The sequence below is a fragment of the Lissotriton vulgaris genome, chromosome 3_1, assembly GCF_964263255.1.
Source record: "Lissotriton vulgaris chromosome 3_1, aLisVul1.2, whole genome shotgun sequence".
Lineage (NCBI taxonomy): Eukaryota > Metazoa > Chordata > Amphibia > Caudata > Salamandridae > Lissotriton > Lissotriton vulgaris.
The window spans coordinates 1,115,299,677-1,115,321,099 of NC_141689.1; positions in this window are offsets into that span (position 1 = coordinate 1,115,299,677).

The window sequence follows — 21,423 nt, forward strand, 5'->3', positions numbered from 1 at the left end:
TTTTGGCACTCCTTATGAGAACTTGTCACTGGCTGTAGTCTAGTTTTAGTCCGTTTTTACTGTAAACTCAATGGCCATGTGTATTCATTGATAAACGATAACTTCTTTATTTTTTTCAATACTTCATGATAATCATTTGACATTCATAGGATTTCTTTCTTCCATGAAAATTAAATGTCGCTTATTCATTTGATAGAGTTTCAAATTGCGAAATATACATCCCTATGCATTTCGGGACTCGTGCCCTTCATCAGGGCACTAATGTACAATCTGAAAATGAGAAGGTGAAAATGCTCATTTTCAGATTGTACATTAGTCCCCTGATGAAGGGCACGAATCCTGAAATGCATAGGGATGTATATTTCGCAATTTGAAACTCTATCAAATGAATAAGCGACATTTAATTTTCATGAAAGAAAGAAATCCTATGAATGTCAAATGATTATCATGAAGTACTGAAAAAAATAAAGAAGTTATCGTTTATCAATGAATAAACATGGCCATTGAGTTTATAGTAAAAATGGACTACAACTACACTACAGCCAGAGACAAGTTCTCATAAGGAGTGCCACAAAGGGCACAGTGCTGTTTGGTCGACACTGCATCTTTTTGTTGATGAAGAATGTAGCCGTAAGACCTTAATGCTATTATACAGACAATGGAATGTATCCACCATTCCAAGGCCCACTTACCCGATCGTGTGAGTGTGGGCGCTAAAGGGCAGGGAGAGAAAATGAAAACCTTAGGTTGTTTGTGCACCGGAAGCTTCAGGGTGCGTTTCCAATGTTGTGGCAAAAGAAATGAAGCCTGTAAAGATGACAACTAGATTAGGTGATCTGTTGTGGCTGGGCAAAAGTACGAGGACTTTCGTTGTTTAGTCCGCGTATCTTACCTTGCAGATGAAGTGTCTGCTCGTGTGATCTACCACGATGATAGGGAGCATGCGTGTGTTAATGCCGTTGCTCGGTGCAATGACAAGGGTCGAGTGGTTTCTCAGGCGTTTATAAGGACAACTTTACCGCTCGCAGATCGTCGAGTTCTAGAGCAGCCTAGGCTGCGTGAATCAGCGCATCATTCCGCTAAAGAATGGAGATGAAGAACAGACTGTGTTAATGGGTCGTGAGGATGTAGTGGACAGTCGAGAGTGGTATAGAGTGAGCGTGGCACATGTAATGCAATTTCTCAAAGCGTAAATTCTGCAATGTTGTCTCGAGACGTGTGCGTTCTCATTTGACCATGATATTTAACAATTACAGTTATTGCAGTGTTCCCACATGTCAATGTACAAACATATGAATATATGCAGCACTATTTACACATTACATTTATGGCAACGTTAGCACATGTCACTATTTGAAAATTATGTATCTAAACTTTACATATAATAAAAATAATGGATGTGCTTACAGGTATATATCGTGGCAAACTGCTATTACTTCAATGAAGCGTGCAATCAACGGTTTACATAAAAAAATTCAAATTCACTACATTTGCTGCAGATCCGGTATAGTTTTTTTTTTTAAATAGATAACAGAAAACGTATAACTTCTTATGGAATGCTGTTGGTTTGCCAAATGTACATGGATGCACACATATGCGATGTGACTTGTGAAATACTCAGTTCCATGGTGTACTCAAAGGTAAGATAAGGTCTGATACACATAGTGGACGGGCTCTCACAACACTTGTGGTGGAAAGCTAAGGTATGAGAGTGACTGGCAATTGCGGTGCTACGATTTGCCTGTTTATTACATGTGAGTCATACATTCCTAGTGTTTAGGTCCACTTTGGACCTCAATGAAATTGATTGGTGCCTTTTGAAGCCAGGCCCCAGCAGTGCTTGGATGCCTGGCTTCACCTTGGGGGTGCCGAGGAGTGGACATCTCACAGGAAAGCCAGGAAGGGTTCCACAGCGGTATAAATACAGCGCTACGAGACCTCTGGGTAGAAGGCGATATATAAATACAAACACATTTACATTGACATTGACATTTTATGTGAAGAAGAACAGTTAGCTAAAGACTCAGACCCTTAGTGTTGTCACAAATCCGTGCCACTCCTCAGCCGAATTGAGCCCTCGGGCGATGGAGTCTGTGTGTTCTATCCATCTACATTCCATCCAATGTAATATGTGTGTGAGATCCCCTCCTCTCTTTGGGGGGGGGCTGCTCTGTCAATTACTTGCCTCTTTATGTCATCAGCTGTGTGATTTTTACGGATGTAATGATTTACCAATGGGGCATTGGCAACTGAGTGTTGTAGTCGGCTATGATGTAGTCCTATCCAAGCTTTGATAGGTTGTTGAGTTTGACCGATATAGAGTAACCCACATGGACATGTTATGCAATATACCACATTTCTCATGTTGCAATTGGCAAAACATTCCAGCGTGTGTTTAACATTCCCATATTCAAATGTTTTTGTATTCCTGGTGAAAGTACATGCCACACAGTTACCACATTTAAAGTGAACCTTTATTTCTGGTAGGCCCCAGGCGGATTGTAGTGATCCGACGTTGGGAGTGGAGTCTTCTAGTGAGGATGGAATCAAGTGGTCTTTAATGTTTTTCCCCTGATTATAGGTAAACATGGGAGTATCAATGCTAGGATCTATACTTTTAACGATGTGCCAGTTTTTTGGGATCAATTTGCGGATTTGTTGGGTATGTACCCACAGATCAGTTTGTTGTTGACAGATTTTTCTTTGGGAGCTCGTAGCGTCTCCCTTGGGCAGAACCAGGCTCGTTTGAGAGATTTTCTTAGCAGCCTGTTCGGATAGCCTAGCCAATAGTTTGTTTCTCAATGTGTTCGCTTCTGTCATATAGTCATCTTTTTTAGTACAATTGTGGCGTAGTCGATGAAACTGCCCGTAGGGTAGGCCATCCCTTAGAGCTTGTGGGTGTTGGCTGCTGTAGGCAAGTAGTGTATTTCGCTCTGTCAGTTTTGAATGTAAAGATGTATACAATATCCCCGCTTCATATTGTATGTTTAAGTCTCAAAAGGCAATGTTGGATTTCTGTATGGTGGAGGTAAAGGTGGGATGTCTTTGTATTGTGTTCAGACACACCACAAACTCATTGAAGCTCAATTCACTTCCAGACCATATTAGAAAAATTTCATTGATGTACCGCCTCCTGCACTGTGTACTGGGGTGATATATGTTGGCGTCTCTGAGGGCAAATTGATGTTCTACAAAATGCATGTATATGTTTGCCAAATGTGGATTAAAAATTTCTCCGATACTTGTACCAGAGTATTGTTGATAAAAGGTACAATCTGAGACAAAGTAATTGTGCGTTAATGCAATACGTAGTAGTGAGACAATGAATTTGGTGGGCACTGGTCTTGTGTCTAGAAGGCTGGTTATCACTGAGATAGCCTCCTCATGTGGTATATTAGTGTAGAGAGAGGAAATATACAATGTAGCTAGCCAATCTGTCTCAAAGCTGTAAAGTCTGTTTTGTACGAGATTGATCATGTGCATAGAATCTCTAACGTATGTTTCTTGTAGCAGAACATAGTCCTTGATAAAGAAATCAATATATTTGCCAATGGGTTCTAGGACTGACTCACACCCATTAGCCCAGTACTGACACTATTCCTTCATTTTGTAGCTGTCTCTACTATTGTAGGTCCTGAAGAGACCCTTCATTTGCACACAGGGTCGAAACGCCGTATTAGAAAAGCGAACCACTACACAACACTTGTTTATTGTCTGAAGTGTTGATTACATTATGTATACTTGATAACGGTTGCTTTTGTGTTTTAAAGGAAACCATGTAAATATGTCACAGAATATGTCACTTTTTTATAGGTTCCTTATACTTTCACGGGGACACCATTCACCATTGTGATTTGTTTTCGATTTGTATATGTTATTTCATTCTTGGGTTATAAAATTAAAAATTGTTTACTGCAGATGTGTATTTGGTGGCTCTCTCTCAGATATCCTTTGCAAACTCGTACCATTGCCATTGTGCATTTTTATTATTATCAATTAGTTACTTGTCCGCAGGAGCCGCTGTTTCTTAGTTTAACATTTAACTACCCTAGCCTCCATGTGAGTAGGGTTCCCTTGTTCCTTGTCCAACAACTAGTAGTTGTTGAGCCAGGGTCCCCATTCCTGACCTGCAGCCTCCTCTGAAACTTTCCCAATCTCTTTTGTACTGTTAAGTTTGCCCCTTCATATCTTCTATTTTGCACACAGAAGGACGGAGCTAAAACCCAACAAGTACATCTTTGTGTCAGCTGCCAGCGAGTATCCTTCAATTCCAAATTTTTTAGCCATATCCTCTGGAGAAGTCCTGGTTAAAATGAATCTCACAATACTTCTACATTATGTTTGGCTTGTTTGTGTTTGCTATGAAAAAATTCACCTCCACCCCTTAATTCATAAAGTATGTCCAGGAGGCTACTGGAGGCTGACTTGCTATTGTCCCAGGATTTGCTGTGCATAGTCTATCTCATACTCTCTCATCCATCTAGAGGATCAGCCATAGGTACATTTTTAAATTAAGATTCTGGGAGGAAAGTCTTGTGCCAGTGAAGGTAAAGTTATCCTGTCCTTCCCTCAGACATGCCCTTTTTCATTTTCCCCAAGTGGGCTTTTAAAGAATGCAAGCTCACGGAAGATTCTCCTGTTTTACACAATGTGTGATAAAACAGCAAGGCTCTGATGTTGAGCAGAACACCCTAAGTGTACTTCTCTTATCAAAAAAGACTACTGTCACCCCTGCCCAGGCTGTGAGAGGCAGACTGTGCTGGCAGACATAAAAAGTCACACGCACCGGCCTTTTTACCAGCACATCAATGGAGAGAAGGCTTTCTGGCCCATGTACTGTCTGTACGATCTGTCCCACCAGATCCCATTTGCATCTATGATCTCTGATACGTGTGTATGTGCTTGGGTGCATGTGTGTGGTTTCTAATGTACCTGGCATAGTAAATGGTAGAGCCCATTCAAGTATGTATGAGCTAAGAAGAGGTTGAAAGGCTTTCTGTAAGACTGTCCAGGGTCCATCTTGGAATTGAGAGCCTGTGCCTTTACAATCTCTTGTTCATCCTCCCCCGGGCCAGCTGTTTCTGTTGGTGCAATAGCAGCCTACCAAACTCTCTGATGTAGCCAGAGTAGCCATTGCCACACAGAAACTACTTCTTTCACCTTTCCTTCAAGATCTACTTGTCAAGCTATCCACGTCGTCCCTTACCTTGCCTGGACAGAAGCCCTCTAGGATGACGCAGATGATTCCGCAGAGACGCAAGGGACAGTGGCGGTGCGTCCATTGGGGGCGTTGGGGCGTTGCCCCACTAGCCTTGGACGACCGCACTGGCAGTGGCAATGAAGAATGACTTTTAAAAAATAAATGTGTGATTTAAAGAAATTTAATCTGACCCGAGCGCACTGCGCGCTACCTGTCCCAGGAAAACCCGACCGAGTCGGGCATCTATAATGAAGTGGGCGGTGGGGGGCGGGGCTGCGGCAGAGTGGCAGGCAGGCAGCGCACACAGACAGGCAGCGGGGTGCTGACTGCGCTTGCTAAATCCCGGAGTACTACATTTTTTGACTGGCTCGCGCATGCTTATAAGTGTAGACCTTCCCTCCCCCCTCCCCCCTAGCACTCCGATACATAGACAGGGACCCGGGGCCCCGGTCACATCTAGGGCAGATAGGGGCCTGCTCGTGGGCCAATCCTGGCGCAGTGGCACTGTTCACGCTGCGCCAGGATTGGCTGCTGCAGCAGGATGGTGCCGTGATTGGGTGTTGGCTGCTCGCACAGTAATGGCCAATCACATATGGCTATATCCAGCCATGTAGTCGGTGATTGGCCATTTCCCTACGCTCTTGGACAGTCAGGACGTCACAGCACGCACGTAGCACACCAGTGCTGCCAGTGCCACCGTCAACACCAAGAGACTGAGTAGTAAGTGTGAAACTGAAAGTAGAACGAACTTTCTAGAAGTATAGTGAAGTCGAGGTCCGAGCCGAGATTGAGTTCTAGTGTGTGGGAGAGTAGAGAGAGAGTCAGTCTTAAGGTAGAACATTGATGTTCTTAACACCCCTCATGAATCTGATCCCAACAAGGCAGACTCGAGTCGACATCATTCTGAGGTGGGAAAACTGCGCAGCATGAATTGCCCGGCAGTGACTATCATCTGTTATGTATAGCAGCACTTAGAAACAGCAGAAGCACAATATTTAGCACTATATAATAACACTGCAAGAGTTCAGTTTGGCGTTTCATGTTCGAGGTTTGAGTCTATTTATAAAACTATCATAATTTTGCTGATGGTGCCGTTGAGACAACGCAATATTGTATGTTAAAAATAATGGATGATGTTATAAAGATGGTATGGCTTTGGCGGAACTTAACGGTGAACATACTACTTTTAATTGGTGCATTTCCTGTCATTTGTTGATTTGTGTTCTGTGTACTATTAACCTCCCATCAACGTTAATTTATAATCTCAAATGTTTTCCTACGAATTCCTCTATATTACTTTTAAAAACTACACTTTCAGTGTCTTAGTTATAGCTACAATGTAAAGTCTAAAACTCGCTGGCAATCCCTAGTTATGGTAAGCTGACCACAACATAATTCATGCCCCGGCGCTGCTCATGAACTCACAGACACAGTATTGATGATATCTCAATGACATCGTGCTTGGGTTGGAAGCCACAGTCTGGGATTTAGCCATTTGGACTCTCAAATGGACATCACTGACGTTCGTTAATGGATTGAGATCCAAATGCTGGCTCTCGACTAGGCGCTTTGCCAAGCCTACATACCCACAGTGCTCACAGTGCACAGCTGTTAGCTAGAACCACCAGTCACAGTGCGCGTGACACTGGTGCCTACTCATCTTCTCCGACCTCGTTGTGACCAGTGTTTGAATCGTGTTGTATGTGCAGCCTAGGACCGCCTGCTTGGATCTGCTTCTTTTGCTGGACTGACATACAAGTTACTGCGTAAGTGTTGACCAATCCGACACTGCTGTAATAATATACTAGTGCAGCATTGGCATTGCGCGCCCCCCTTCAAAGTGAATTATTTCCACCCACTGTGAATGTGTTGAACGTCACGTCAGCATTGCAATTTCCTATGCTCTGAGTCTGTCTGTGCTGTCTCGCACGCACTCACCCTCATCATTGATGAGAGCGTCACTTTATTATCATCTTGCATTTGCAAATTAATGTAAGTAACCGTTCTTATGTATTTTTTTATATATTACTTGTTGTATTTCATATCAGGATGCCGAGCTCAGAGGCTATTATACTGTACACACACAGCTAACACTGTCTTCGCGTGGAGTATGTCGTATTTCCTGTTTTGGGCCATCTGACCTTTGGCTGTGTGGGCTGGATAGAGCAGGGCTACTCCGACCTGACGGCTCCTCGCTTACGGCAGACCCAATATATTCTGGGCGATTTATTTTCAGGTTATTGCCTTTGAAAAGCATCCAGAGCTCGGACAGCCCCTGAAAGGCTGGTCGGGCTGGGAAAGCGCCATTTCCAACATGGCTGTGACAGTGGGACATTTTGGGGTCAGTGCTTGCAGTGATTATTGTAAAGGGCACATGGGGGCGAAGGATGGATTAGTGCTGCACTAAGGCCAAGAAATAACCTGTTCTGTAAACTGCCACTGCTTCCTCAACAATACCTGTTTTCGCCACTTTTTCATTTACATCCAATATTGACACTAGTCCTCCTTACAGTAAATGCGAAGTTTTGTAGTGGTGAAAAGTCAACTCATGTCAGTAGACCATCATGTGTGTCGGGGACTCCTCAGGCTGTGGTTATAATCCTGCGCCAGGGTTCCCTCGGGAAGGGTTTGTAACATTCCTAAGCCAGTGCTCCCGCAGGACATTTTTTATAATACTCCCATGCCAGGTCTCCATCAGGACACCTTCAAAACATTCCCACGCCAAGGCACCCTCGAGAGGGGTTTGCAATATTCCCATGCCTGGGTCCCCGAGGATATGTTTATAATATTCCCATGCCAGAGCTCCCTCAAGAAGGGTTTATAACATTCCCATGCCAGGGCTCCCTCGGTATACGTTCATAATCTTCCTGTGCGCAGACAGGCTGACGTGGTGCTTCTGTTGGGTTTCATGACTTCCATGTATGTGACTCGCTGCTTCCTTTGTAAAGCTCTCTAACGCTTTCGTGCAGTGCAGGCGCTTTATAAAATTGCATCAATAATAGAGAACATGTACAATAAAAGCACGCCATTCGTATCGCCACGGGAGACAGCAGCTACTCATCCCTAACTTGCTCTTTGATCCCCTGCCCGGCCCTTGGCATTCCTGGGCTGTCGTTTTATTAGACACATGGTGACCTCAGGATAGCACCTGGAAGCTTTGAGAACTTGTTTGCACACTCACTGTGTGATAATAGCTCCTACTCCTCACCCTGTGAAGGGACCTTTTATCCTGTGGTACACGTACACGTAAGGTCTGAAGGGGCGGAGGGAGAAGGCACCAAGGATATTGTTAATGTTTTTCCTAGAGAGAGATCAGAGTTTTGTCTAATGGAAGTTTTGACTCATGGAAATGTAGCACAGAAGGTTAATGTGCCTGCTGCAAAGAACATGTACCTGATGAAGTCTGTTATGAAGCTCTGTGGTTATACTGAATAAGCGGCTACCTAGGTTATATGACAGCTCTTTATTAATGTAATACCTGCACTTTCACAATTGCTTTATTAACCTTCCTGCTTTCTCAAATTTGCTTGAAAATGCACAATTTTTCCACTATTTTTTCAAAATTTTGGAAAAAAAACCCTCCCTAGGGGGTTCGGGCTCGCACACTACGCTCGCTCGCTACGGTGCAGTTTGATTATCAGTTTCCGCCCCACCACTTTCAAATGTCACCAGCCGCCACTGGCAAGGGACCAACTTCCCTGATCACTAACCAAAACTTACTGGTTCTAAAAGTCACAGCAAGAATTTAACTAGAGATTAGGGAGGAGGGCCGGTACTGGACGTTGAAGTGTTGAATCTTGGGTCTTGCTGTCGACCTGCGAAGCAACAAGCACAAAAGACTTTACTATCCAAGTCCTAAAGATTTCTCCTAACTACTCTGAGTCTTTGTAACTGTCTTTGTAACTAATCTAGTCTAGGCACCTAAATTCTGTCTGGGTGTCTCGATGTTCCCCTACCTGCGATCAGTAAGATGTTGGCCTTCGTCCAGTATTTCTTTATAGGTAGTGATGATGATGTCGTCAGGCGTCCTCTAGGATAAGTGGTCTGCTTGTAGGTAGTCAGCTTGTGTGATCAAGTTGTATTAGGCTGAAAATTAAAGGGATGGATTACTTTACATTCATTAAAAGACCTTTCGCAAAACCTTCCTAACAATTCTACCACTTACTTGCAATTAACTTCTTGCTTCTTAGACTTGGGGTTCTGGTATGTTTCCTCTAGATTTAGGAAAGATAAGCTGAGACCAAAAGGCACACTAAATCCTATTACCTAACATCAAGTGCAAAACTAAATTCACAAACTAAATATAGCACAGAATATTACACTCATGAAATCCGAAACAAAGTTCTTCACTCGAAAACTGAAATACAAAAATCAGAAATGTCCAAAGTCTCTTCCTTGCATTTTCTTCTGCGAGTTAGAGTTCCAAAAATTATTGTTGACCTTTCTTTTCTGAATCATTTTTGTCCACCATAAGCGTGGAAGGGTATACTCAGATGTGAGTCCCTAGCTCATTGCACCATCAGGATTCAAGCAAGCCGGGCCGAAGACGGCTGAAATGCCAGAAACCGGTCCCCGGTAGCTTGTTTCCTTCCCAGTATAAGAATTGGCTTGGTAGTTTGGTCTGCCCTGTTCCCATGATGCACTGGGCCAGGGTCAGACTAATTTGCATATAGCCAAGTTCTGAGCTGGGATGGTGCAGTGAGCTGAAAAACGGTGATCGATCAAGCCCTGATCTTTGGACTGGGTAAGAGTGGTCTGCTTAATTCAGACACTCTGTTCATCACCACCCCCTTTTCTGAATCATTTTTGTCCACCATAAGCGTGGAAGGGTATACTCAGATGTGAGTCCCTAGCTCATTGCACCATCAGGATTCAAGCAAGCCGGGCCGAAGACGGCTGAAATGCCAGAAACCGGTCCCCGGTAGCTTGTTTCCTTCCCAGTATAAGAATTGGCTTGGTAGTTTGGTCTGCCCTGTTCCCATGATGCACTGGGCCAGGGTCAGACTAATTTGCATATAGCCAAGTTCTGAGCTGGGATGGTGCAGTGAGCTGAAAAACGGTGATGGATCAAGCCCTGATCTTTGGACTGGGTAAGAGTGGTCTGCTTAATTCAGACACTCTGTTCATCACCACCCCCTTTTCTGAATCATTTCTGTCCACCATAAGCGTGGAAGGGTATACTCAGATGTGAGTCCCTAGCTCATTGCACCATCAGGATTCAAGCAAGCCGGGCCGAAGACGGCTGAAATGCCAGAAACCGGTCCCCGGTAGCTTGTTTCCTTCCCAGTATAAGAATTGGCTTGGTAGTTTGGTCTGCCCTGTTCCCATGATGCACTGGGCCAGGGTCAGACTAATTTGCATATAGCCAAGTTCTGAGCTGGGATGGTGCAGTGAGCTGAAAAACGGTGATGGATCAAGCCCTGATCTTTGGACTGGGTAAGAGTGGTCTGCTTAATTCAGACACTCTGTTCATCACCACCCCCTTTTCTGAATCATTTTTTCCACCATAAGCGTGGAAGGGTATACTCAGATGTGAGTCCCTAGCTCATTGCACCATCAGGATTCAAGCAAGCCGGGCCGAAGACGGCTGAATTGCCAGAAACCGGTCCCCGGTAGCTTGTTTCCTTCCCAGTATAAGAATTGGCTTGGTAGTTTGGTCTGCCCTGTTCCCATGATGCACTGGGCCAGGGTCAGACTAATTTGCATATAGCCAAGTTCTGAGCTGGGATGGTGCAGTGAGCTGAAAAACGGTGATGGATCAAGCCCTGATCTTTGGACTGGGTAAGAGTGGTCTGCTTAATTCAGACACTATGTTCATCACCACCCCCTTTTCTGAATCATTTTTGTCCACCATAAGCGTGGAAGGGTATACTCAGATGTGAGTCCCTAGCTCATTGCACCATCAGGATTCAAGCAAGCCGGGCCGAAGACGGCTGAAATGCCAGAAACCGGTCCCCGGTAGCTTGTTTCCTTCCCAGTATAAGAATTGGCTTGGTAGTTTGGTCTGCCCTGTTCCCATGATGCACTGGGCCAGGGTCAGACTAATTTGCATATAGCCAAGTTCTGAGCTGGGATGGTGCAGTGAGCTGAAAAACGGTGATGGATCAAGCCCTGATCTTTGGACTGGGTAAGAGTGGTCTGCTTAATTCAGACACTCTGTTCATCACCACCCCCTTTTCTGAATTATTTTTGTCCACCATAAGCGTGGAAGGGTATACTCAGATGTGAGTCCCTAGCTCATTGCACCATCAGGATTCAAGCAAGCCGGGCCGAAGACGGCTGAAATGCCAGAAACCGGTCCCCGGTAGCTTGTTTCCTTCCCAGTATAAGAATTGGCTTGGTAGTTTGGTCTGCCCTGTTCCCATGATGCACTGGGCCAGGGTCAGACTAATTTGCATATAGCCAAGTTCTGAGCTGGGATGGTGCAGTGAGCTGAAAAACGGTGATGGATCAAGCCCTGATCTTTGGACTGGGTAAGAGTGGTCTGCTTAATTTAGACACTCTGTTCATCACCACCCCCTTTTCTGAATCTTTCTTGCGAAGGGCGCCTTTTAACAAAATGAAAGTACTTAGCTTTCTATCACTTTGTCTTCCAGGGTCTTCTTTACGGTTGCAGAAGAAGAAGCGCCATGAAGAGGAACAGAGAAGAAGTCCTGCCGGTATGGAAAAGCTTTCAGGTAGGTCCCAACTCCTGACGCGACCTTCTCCGATGAAAGTCTGAAGGCAAAGCGCCTTCCAGAAGACTGGGTGCGGTTTAAGTACTGGACCGCCCCCAGCCCCACCCGGTTACGCACTCAGAACGTGCGCGAAGACGAGGTCTCCAGATCCCTTCCTGACGCGCACCAAAAAGGAGCGTGCGAGGGATGCGGGGAGAGAGCAACAAAACCTTCTCAGAGCTAAGGCTCGGTTTTCGAAAGCGCTAAGTTCCAAGTCCTGAAATAAAACAAGTTAGACCACAGAAACTTGCACAAGGCACAGTGAAAGCGTGATTATTGTGATTACAAAGTTATACACCCAAACACACTGATTTTGAAGCTTGCGGGGCGCACGGGACAGGGGTGGGTTTCAAAAAGGGAAACGCTACATGTGCTTAAAAGGCATGTGTACTGTTAAGGAAGGGTGGATTCATGACATTACTTCCCTAAAGACTCTGGCCTCCTGTCTAGGAGCAAAACACATTTCACGGGACCAGCTCAAATCAGCCCAGGAGGAGCTTCTGTGCTTCATGACCCCAGAACAATGTGATCATGCTGGAGACTTACTCCTCTAGGTTTTGAGGGATGCACACAATACAAAAGATGCGGAGGAATTTATTGGACAGGTCTTACAACTGAGGAAGGCTAAGTTATGAGCTCCTGGCCATACTTTGTTCATCATTTTATCCTTGACTGTGGGGCTGAACACCAGTGCAGGTAGGGAGAATTGAGAGTCCTGAGTAGAAACCCACTTGGATGCTATTCTACCACTCTGTGCTGGGATACATTCAAAGAACATATAGACGAGCTGTTGTTGCTAAGTTATCAAGAGAGAAACTCCTGCCCACCTGTGCAAGTCACTGCATTTTTTTTAAAGTAGTAAGTGGCACCTAATGAGGAACAGAGCACAACTGTGTGGAAGTACCTTTGCGAGACAACCTTATAAAGTGGCAAGCAGCCAGAAGAACAGGACCAAAGAACCATCAGCACTGTGACATATGTGCCCAGTCCCGTGCACACTGAACTGTATGCTGCACACATCAGATCTTCTAATTGATGATCTCATCTCTTCTTATACCCTAGACCTTCTGCACATCATATTAAAGGACCAGTACCGTTGCCGTACTACAGCAGAAACTATCCCTGAGTGCGAAAGTGTAGAATTCTGCATAGAGTTCCACGCAAATAGTTCATTCTCCGGCACTTTGATCTATCGCCCCCCTGAGCCTGCAAAAGTATTCCATAGGTCTCTCCCAGAGATTATAGCAAAAAGAATTCTATCCTCTGCCAATCATACGGTTTTAGGGGACCTCAATCTCCATTTTAACTCCCCTTCAGACCACATTGCTAAGGAACTAATAGATGACCTTGGAGCTCTTCAACTGGCCCAACTGGTCACAGCCCCGACCCATGAAAAGGGCAATCTACTCGACCCTATTTTTAGCAATTGCATTGATCTGATTGTTGACCAACCCACCCCCCTCCCATGGTCAGACCATTTTTTGGTCCCGTTTACCTGGGCTACCCACAAAGCCCCCCAGTTACCCCCTCAAGTCACAACTAGGAGAAACTGGTCAAAACTCCCCGTGGAATCCTGGATGCATAATCTGGACTCCACCCGTCCGCCACCCTGCCCAGACCCCAACGTGGCAAACGGAAACTATGTAGGTTGGATCACGAACTCACTAGATACGATCCTCCCTCTTCGCAGATCCTCCTCAAAGACAATGCAGAAATCATCTCCCTGGTTCTCCGACTCGCTAAGAGAGCTAAAACGCCTTTGTAGGCAACGAGAGAGAGCCTGGCGATTAGACTTTCTCCCGGAAAAAAAGGCATCCTACAAAGAGGCGATCAAAGCCTACAGAGAAGGGATCAGGTCGGCCCAGGCAACCTACTACTCTGACAAAATCCTGGAAGCTAAATCAAAGCCCAAGGAAATCTTCCACATAATAAAACAATGCACCAGTACCATCACTGCCCCCCCTCCGATCAAGACTCAGGACCAATGCAATGAGCTGGCGGAATTTTTCCATAATAAGGTGGTGAAAATCTACTCCACCTTCCCAGCAATAGCCTCAACCACGGATGCGATTGATCCACTCCCCCCTAGAATCCCCCTTTCCCCAGACCAGCCAACTCTTGACCACTTCCCCCTTCTGGACCTTGGCACCCTTGGCAAAGTGGCACGCCAAGTTAAATCGGGCTCTCCACGTGACCCAGCTCCTCCAGAAGTCCTGATGCAGGCAGGCAAAGCTACCTTGCCTGTAATCTTGGAACTTCTAAATTCGTCCATATCCGCATGCTCAGTCCCCACAGCTTGGAAGCAAGCCATGGTGCGGGCGCTGTTGAAAAAACCTAACCTGGACCCTGATGATCACTCCAGCTACCGCCCCATCTCACTCCTTCCTTGGGCTAGCAAGGTGCTGGAGAAATATATAAATGCCCAGTTGGTCCAGTTCCTAGAGAACCACTCCCTATTACATACGTCCCAGACAGGCTTTAGACCAAAGCATGGGACTGAAACCGCCTTATTAGCAGTCACCGAAGAATCTCGAAGGATACTGGATCAGGGAGGATCAGTGGCAGTGATCCTCCTTGATCTAAGTGCTGCCTTCGATACGGTCAGCTATGCCACCTTGCTGAACCGCCTCTATAACATCGGAGTTTCAGGTGATGCATTAAGGTGGTTCGACTCTTTCCTGTCTGATAGATCTTTTCAGATCTTCGACGGCGATACAATGTCATCCAGCAAACCTCTCAGCTGCGGAGTACCGCAGGGCTCTTCCTTGAGCCCTGTGCTATTTAATGTATACATGAAACCGCTGGCTGGGGTAGTCGAACCGTACGGCATTAAAATCGTGTCGTACGCCGACGACACTCAGCTAGTGGTTTCATTGGCCCAAGGTAACAACAGGCAATCCCCGGTAGGTCTGCTGAAATGTTTAAGGGACGTCAAGGAGTGGATGACCAACTCCTCCCTCAAGTTGAACGGAGAAAAAACGGAGCTCATGCTCCTAGGCCCAGCCTCGCCAGTACCTTTCACTTCCTTGTGGCCCTGCGGTCTGGGCGCTCCCCCCACCCCCAAGGAAAGTGTCAAGAGCCTGGGAGTATGGTTAGACAAAAAGCTCTCCTTCTCCACCCAGGCCACCAAGTTGTCCGCCACCTGTTTTGGCCTACTCAGAACCTTGAGGAAGGTCCTCCCACTTCTGCCTCTAGAGGCCAAAAAAGTGGCAGTACAAGGCCTCATCCAGTCCCGCCTGGACTCAAACAATGCTCTATACGTAGGGGCCCCTGAGATGACCCTCCGGAAGCTGCAGGTGGTACAAAACTGCGCTGCACGTACCTTACTCCAGATTCCGCGAACCCAGTCAGCCAGACCTGGACTGAAAAGCCTGCACTGGTTGCCAGTGAGGCAAAGAGTGGCATTTAAGGCGCTGTGTATTGCGCATCGGGCCTTTTGGAAGACGGGATCAGCAATCAATAACAACCTTGTCATCCCCTACCACCCAAACAGGAACCTTCGGTCTACAGAGGCTTTCCTGGCAGTTGTTCCTAGAGTGAAGAGAGCCAGGACTGGGGGTAGGCTGTTCTCGTTGAACACCGCCAAGCTCTGGAATGCTCTGCCCCTCTCACTTCGGTCCAACCCTGACCTGCTCTCATTCCGGAAAAAGCTGAAAACACTACTGTTCGCCAAACCCTCCTAGTCCTAATCTCCCCTGTTCCGTCACATTTCTGCTTCAACTCAGCGCTTGGACGCCCGTGGGCAGCAACCGCGCTTAATAAATTTATTTTCATTTCATTTCATTTCATTTCACATTACTGAATCCTGGTTGACCACTTTTCCAGCTTCATTATTAACTTACTAGTTCCCAGCAAACACTCCATCATCCACAAATACAGACAGTCCAAATGTGTTAGTAGCATCTCACTCACCTTTAAATCAATCTTTAAATGGTCCTAAGTTCCCACTCTCTCCACCTTCTCCATCTTAGAATATCTCAAGATTGCCATCAGGTACTCATCAATGTCTTCTGTCCATCCACCAAACAAAAAGTATGTGGCTACATTGACTCCTCCCAGATATCCTGCCAGATATATTCCACAACAAGGAATTTTAATATTAACTGGGGGAATCAGTATTTCAAATCAAACATTTCCAATCCATAAAATTGTTTGAGAACCTTCATGATTTCCTCAACTTTCCAATGCTCCCACCCATTATAAAGGATGCTTCTTGGATCTAATCTTCATCAACCTGCTCCTTACATGCTGCAACCAGTCCACTCAACCACTCTCCTCTCCCTTTCGGATTAAAACTTCTTTACCCTATGCACTTTGTAAAGCATGAAAGCACTATTTCCAGGACCTTAACACTTTTATCAGTAAAAAAATGTTTTTTCAGTTCATGATGTTGTTAGCAACATGATGATCATCTACAATAAAATCATTGATCAAGCTACCAGCAGTATGGCCTCTCATACACTGGAACATTAGCACCAAAGTCCTTTGCAACCTAGGTTCACTCATTAATTTACACAAAAAGGAGCACTTTACACAAGATTGAAAGGCATTAAAATCCCCCATTCTGATTACCACTCAAGGCTTTGAGGAAAGATCATAAAGAAAGTATTCTACTTGCCAAGTCTAATCACTTACTTTGAATATTCACATTAGAAGAACATGACAATACAGCAATCTGAATTCAGTACTGGCTATGGCATTGAAACAGCTTAACTCAATTTCCTAGATGACATATTGTGTATTCTTGAAGGCCGTTATACATACCTCCTTGTTCTTATTTACCTCACAGCTGCTTTTGATACTGTCAGTCACACATATGTGATCTCCCGACTCAATCCACTCTTTGGTATAAGAGGCCCTACATGCCATTGGTTCACATTCTGCATATAAAACTGCTCACAAACAGTCAGGTAGCACAACAAAATGTCTAAATCTACTGCCATTGTCTGCAGAGTCAATCAAGGATTCATCCTGGCATCCACTCGTATCAACCTGCATGTGAAACCATTTTTCAAAAATCTACCAAGACAACGGGGTATTCATTCCTCAATAAACCGATGACACACAAATGTTCCTTAAAACTTCCTCTGTGTGTGACATTTTGACTTTCCATCATTTCATCAGCTCAGCGAACCCCAGCCAGGCCGCCGACAACCTCACGAAGTGGATCAGCAACTGCGCGGACGAACTCGCCCCTCTGAGGACCCCGCCCAGCAGACCCGGCAGCAAGAAAGCCCCATGGTTCACCGACGAACTCAAGAGCTCCAAGAAGAACTGCCGAGCCACACCGGACAACATGACCGCCCTCAAACTCGCCACCCGGAAGCACCACCAACTGATCCGCACCGCCAAGAAAACTGCATTCAAGGACCGGCTGGACAACAACGCACACAACTGCAAGGAACTCTTCAACATCGTGAAAGAGCTCTCCAACCCCAACGCCGGAAACAACGACATCACCGCTTCGCAGGACCTCTGCAACTCCCTTGCCTCCTACTTCCACAACAAGATCGCGGACATACACAACAGCTTCAGCACCCATCCGACGCACGCCACAACCACTGCAACGCCGCCCACCACCACCATCCGAGCCTGGACTCCGATCAGCACCGATGACACCGTCCGCATGATGAACTCCGTCCACTCCGGATCTCCGACTGACCCCTGCCCTCACCACGTCTTCAACAAGGCCGACGCTGTCATCGCACCCCACCTGCGGGACATTATCAACACCTCCTTCGACACCGCCACCTTCCCCGAGAGCTGGAAGCACGCCGAACTCAGCGCTCTACTCAAGAAACCTACAGCAGACCCCACCGAACTCAAGAACTACCGCCCCATCTCGCTACTCCCGTTTCCAGCCAAAGTCATCGAGAAGACCGTCAACAAACAGCTGGCCGCCTTCCTCGAGACGAACGGATCCCTCGACCCCTCGCAGTCCGGCTTCCGAGCCAACCACAGCACCGAGACCGCCCTCATCGCCGCCACCGACGACATCCGAGCCCTGATGGACAACGGAGAAACAGCGGCCCTCATCCTCCTAGACCTCTCCGCGGCCTTCGACACCGTCTGCCACCGCACCCTAGTGCAGCGCCTCAGCAACGTCGGAGTCCAGGAGAAGGCACTGGAATGGATCGTCTCCTTCCTCGACGGAAGAACACAGAGAGTCCGCCTGCCACCGTACAAGTCAGAGGCCACCGAAGTCATCTGCGGCGTCCCTCCAGGATCCTCGCTGAGCCCTACCCTCTTCAACGTCTACATGAGCCCCCTCGCGGCCATCGCACGCCAACACAACCTCAACATAATCTCCTACGCCGACGACACCCAGCTGATCCTCTCCCTGACCAACGACCCCGCCGCCGCCAGAGCCAACCTGCACGAAGGGATGAAGGAGGTAGCCGAGTGGATGACGACCAGCCGCCTGAAACTGAACTCAGACAAGACGGAGGTCCTCATCCTGGGCTCCACACCCACCGCCTGGGACGACTCCTGGTGGCCCCCCGCCCTGGGCACCGCACCCAAACCGACAAACCACGCACGCAACCTTGGCTTCATCCTGGACTCCTCCCTCTCCATGACCAGGCAAGTCAACGCCGTCTCCTCAGCGTGCTTCAACATCCTGCGCATGCTACGGAAGATCTTCTGGTGGATCCCCACGGAGACCAGGAAGACCGTCACCCAGGCCCTCGTCACCAGCCGACTGGACTACGGCAATGCCCTCTACGCCGGAACCACCGCCAAACTCCAGAAGAGACTCCAGCGGATCCAGAACGCCTCAGCCAGACTCATCCTCGACATCCCACGAAACAGCCACATCTCCGGACACCTGAGAGACCTACATTGGCTCCCCGTCAACAAAAGAATCACCTTCCGTCTCCTCACCCACGCACACAAAGCCCTACACGATCAAGGCCCGAGCTACCTCAACAACCGAATCAACTTCTACGCTCCCAAACGTCACCTCCGCTCAGCCAGCCGCGCTCTCGCCACCGTCCCACGCATCTGTAGAGCGACTACAGGAGGAAGGTCCTTCTCCTACCTGGCCGCCAAGACCTGGAACTCCCTCCCGGCCGACCTGCGCCTGACCCAAGACCACCTCTCCTTCAGGAAGAAGCTCAAGACCTGGCTGTTCGAGCAGTAACGGCACCCCCCCCCCTAAGCGCCTTGAGACCCAACGGGTAAGTAGTGCGCTCTATAAATGTCACTGATTGATTGATTGATTTCTGTGTGTGACATTTTGACTTTCCATCATTTCTGTTGAGATTTCCAGCTTGAATGTCAGAAAACTACACAAAACCTGCAAAAAAAAGGCAAATGTTCTTGCAGATGAGCAAGAAGTCCTTCTGTCCATACTTAATTAACACCCTTAAAATCCCTGATGTCTCACCACCACTCTCTCACACTGCCTCTTACCTTAGGATTACATTAGACTCAAAACTCTCCATGATTCTCCATGTCAACAAGCTGTTCAATCAGCTCTTTTTTACCTATATGCTTAAAATAAATTGTAATGTCTAACATTCCCTGCCCTTTTAAAATCTGCAGCTCATGCCCTCATTCTCCTAGGCTTGATTTTGGCAAAACACTGTCATAGCGGGCATACCATAAAATGACCTAATGGTGCTGAAAACCGTCCTACATGCCAAGCAAAGACTTGTGTCATCCACAAAAAAATTCAACCACATTACACACATGAATGAGTTAAATTGACTCCTTATTGAAGCTAAAATAAAGTTCAACTTCTTATATCTGGCCGACAAAGCTGCTTACCTCAACTCTCATCACTACCTTGCATCAATGCTTGAATAGTATAGGGCCACCAGGGAATCAAGAAGTTAAAACAACCTGTTACTCAAACTACCTACTTTCCAAATTGCATATGCTCAGCAGCAATCTTCTGAGGTACTGCCTCATTTCTCTAAAACTCGCTACCAGCATACCTAAAAGTAAAACTCACAGCAATCTCCTTCCGCAGACACCTGAAATCTTATCTGTTTAACCTATACCTGTCAAACTAAGGAACTCTGCAGTAGCCCCCCCCCCCCCACTACTTGGTGCCATCTCAGCTCCTCTAACTGATACATACCTGTTGCCTTGTTATTATTATCTTCAGAGTTTTGTCCATTTTAGACTGTTAAACAGTTTCTTTTCTCTCAGTGATACTCCCTTGTTACCATGCTATTGTGATCCTTGGATGATAAACAGTGTGCCTTGTTTTTTCGATGTAAAGTGCTCCCATGCTTTTCGGTGCTCTGAATTAATATATAAATATGGGAACAGGTGAGGCTTATCAAATTTATCAGCCACAGACTGGGAACATACCTTATCCCTGATCCTCACTGCGATGTTGGGAGCGTGTTTTGTTCCCTCTAGTTGACCCCTGAGACTTTGAGGTTTCCTCAACTTTGATCACTGGCCTGAGGATACCTTGGGGTTGCTAGAAGTTTTCTTGATTCTGTAACAACTGAAATTTTGTTCCCAGTTGAAGCTCTTCCAAGATATTATCATCTGATTCGCCTGTCAAGATCCTGGGTTCGTTCAGCCTAGTTTCCAGCATTCTCTTAGAACCACTGGTGGCCCTAAAAAGTTCCACTTGATCTCTGTGTGCTCTTGCCACCAAACAATATTGATCACTGCATATGGGTCTTGAAATTGGTCGCTGAACTGACCATCACTCAAAAAAGTGCATTCTGAGTTAGTTAGAACCGTCAATGTTACTGTAGGCTTTTCGTACTCAAGTAGCTCAAGGACTTTTGCACTCCAGTGGACTGTGTTCCCACACAAGATGATAGACACTGTACATCAGTCACTGTACCCAACACCACTAACTTCACCCAAGGAAAATAATTTAATGCACCAAGCTTGTGGGTGCCCATTCGTTCTTTAGGATGTGGGTCTTTGGGGAGCCAGAAGGAGATTGCATGTACATCTCAACATTCATGCACCAATAACCAAAACTAAATGTAGCACTAAAAACATATGTCATATCCCGGCAGTACTTCAATTTCGCTACTGTATTGTGGTTAGCCCCGAGTAACTCCCCTCCGTCAATAGAGTTTGCAAATTTTTCCCTACTCCACGCTCTATTCCAAATGCAGAATATAGGCAAAAACTCCCCTCTGTGGCGGAGCGGAGTTAGCCAGCCCCTCCACCCTCCCAAATTAATAAAAAAGAAGACACTTACCTGCGTGACTGCCTCCTCCTCTGCCTGGCCGCTCTCCTTCCTGCTCCTCGCTGTCGCCCTCTCTTATGAAAAAACACTACATTGTGCGTCTTGCATTTGCGCATGCGCACACGCAAGATGCACAACGGCATGTTTTTTCGTAGGTGAAGGGCAAGGACGGCGAGGACCAAAAAAGAGAGCGGACAGTCAAAGGAGGAGGCATACACACAGTTAAGTGCCTTCTTTTTTACTAATTTGGGAGGTGAGAGGTAGCATAGCATAGTGTAGTGTATTTCAACAGAGCTTTTTTCAAACTCCGCAGCAATTCACGAAGAGGCACTATG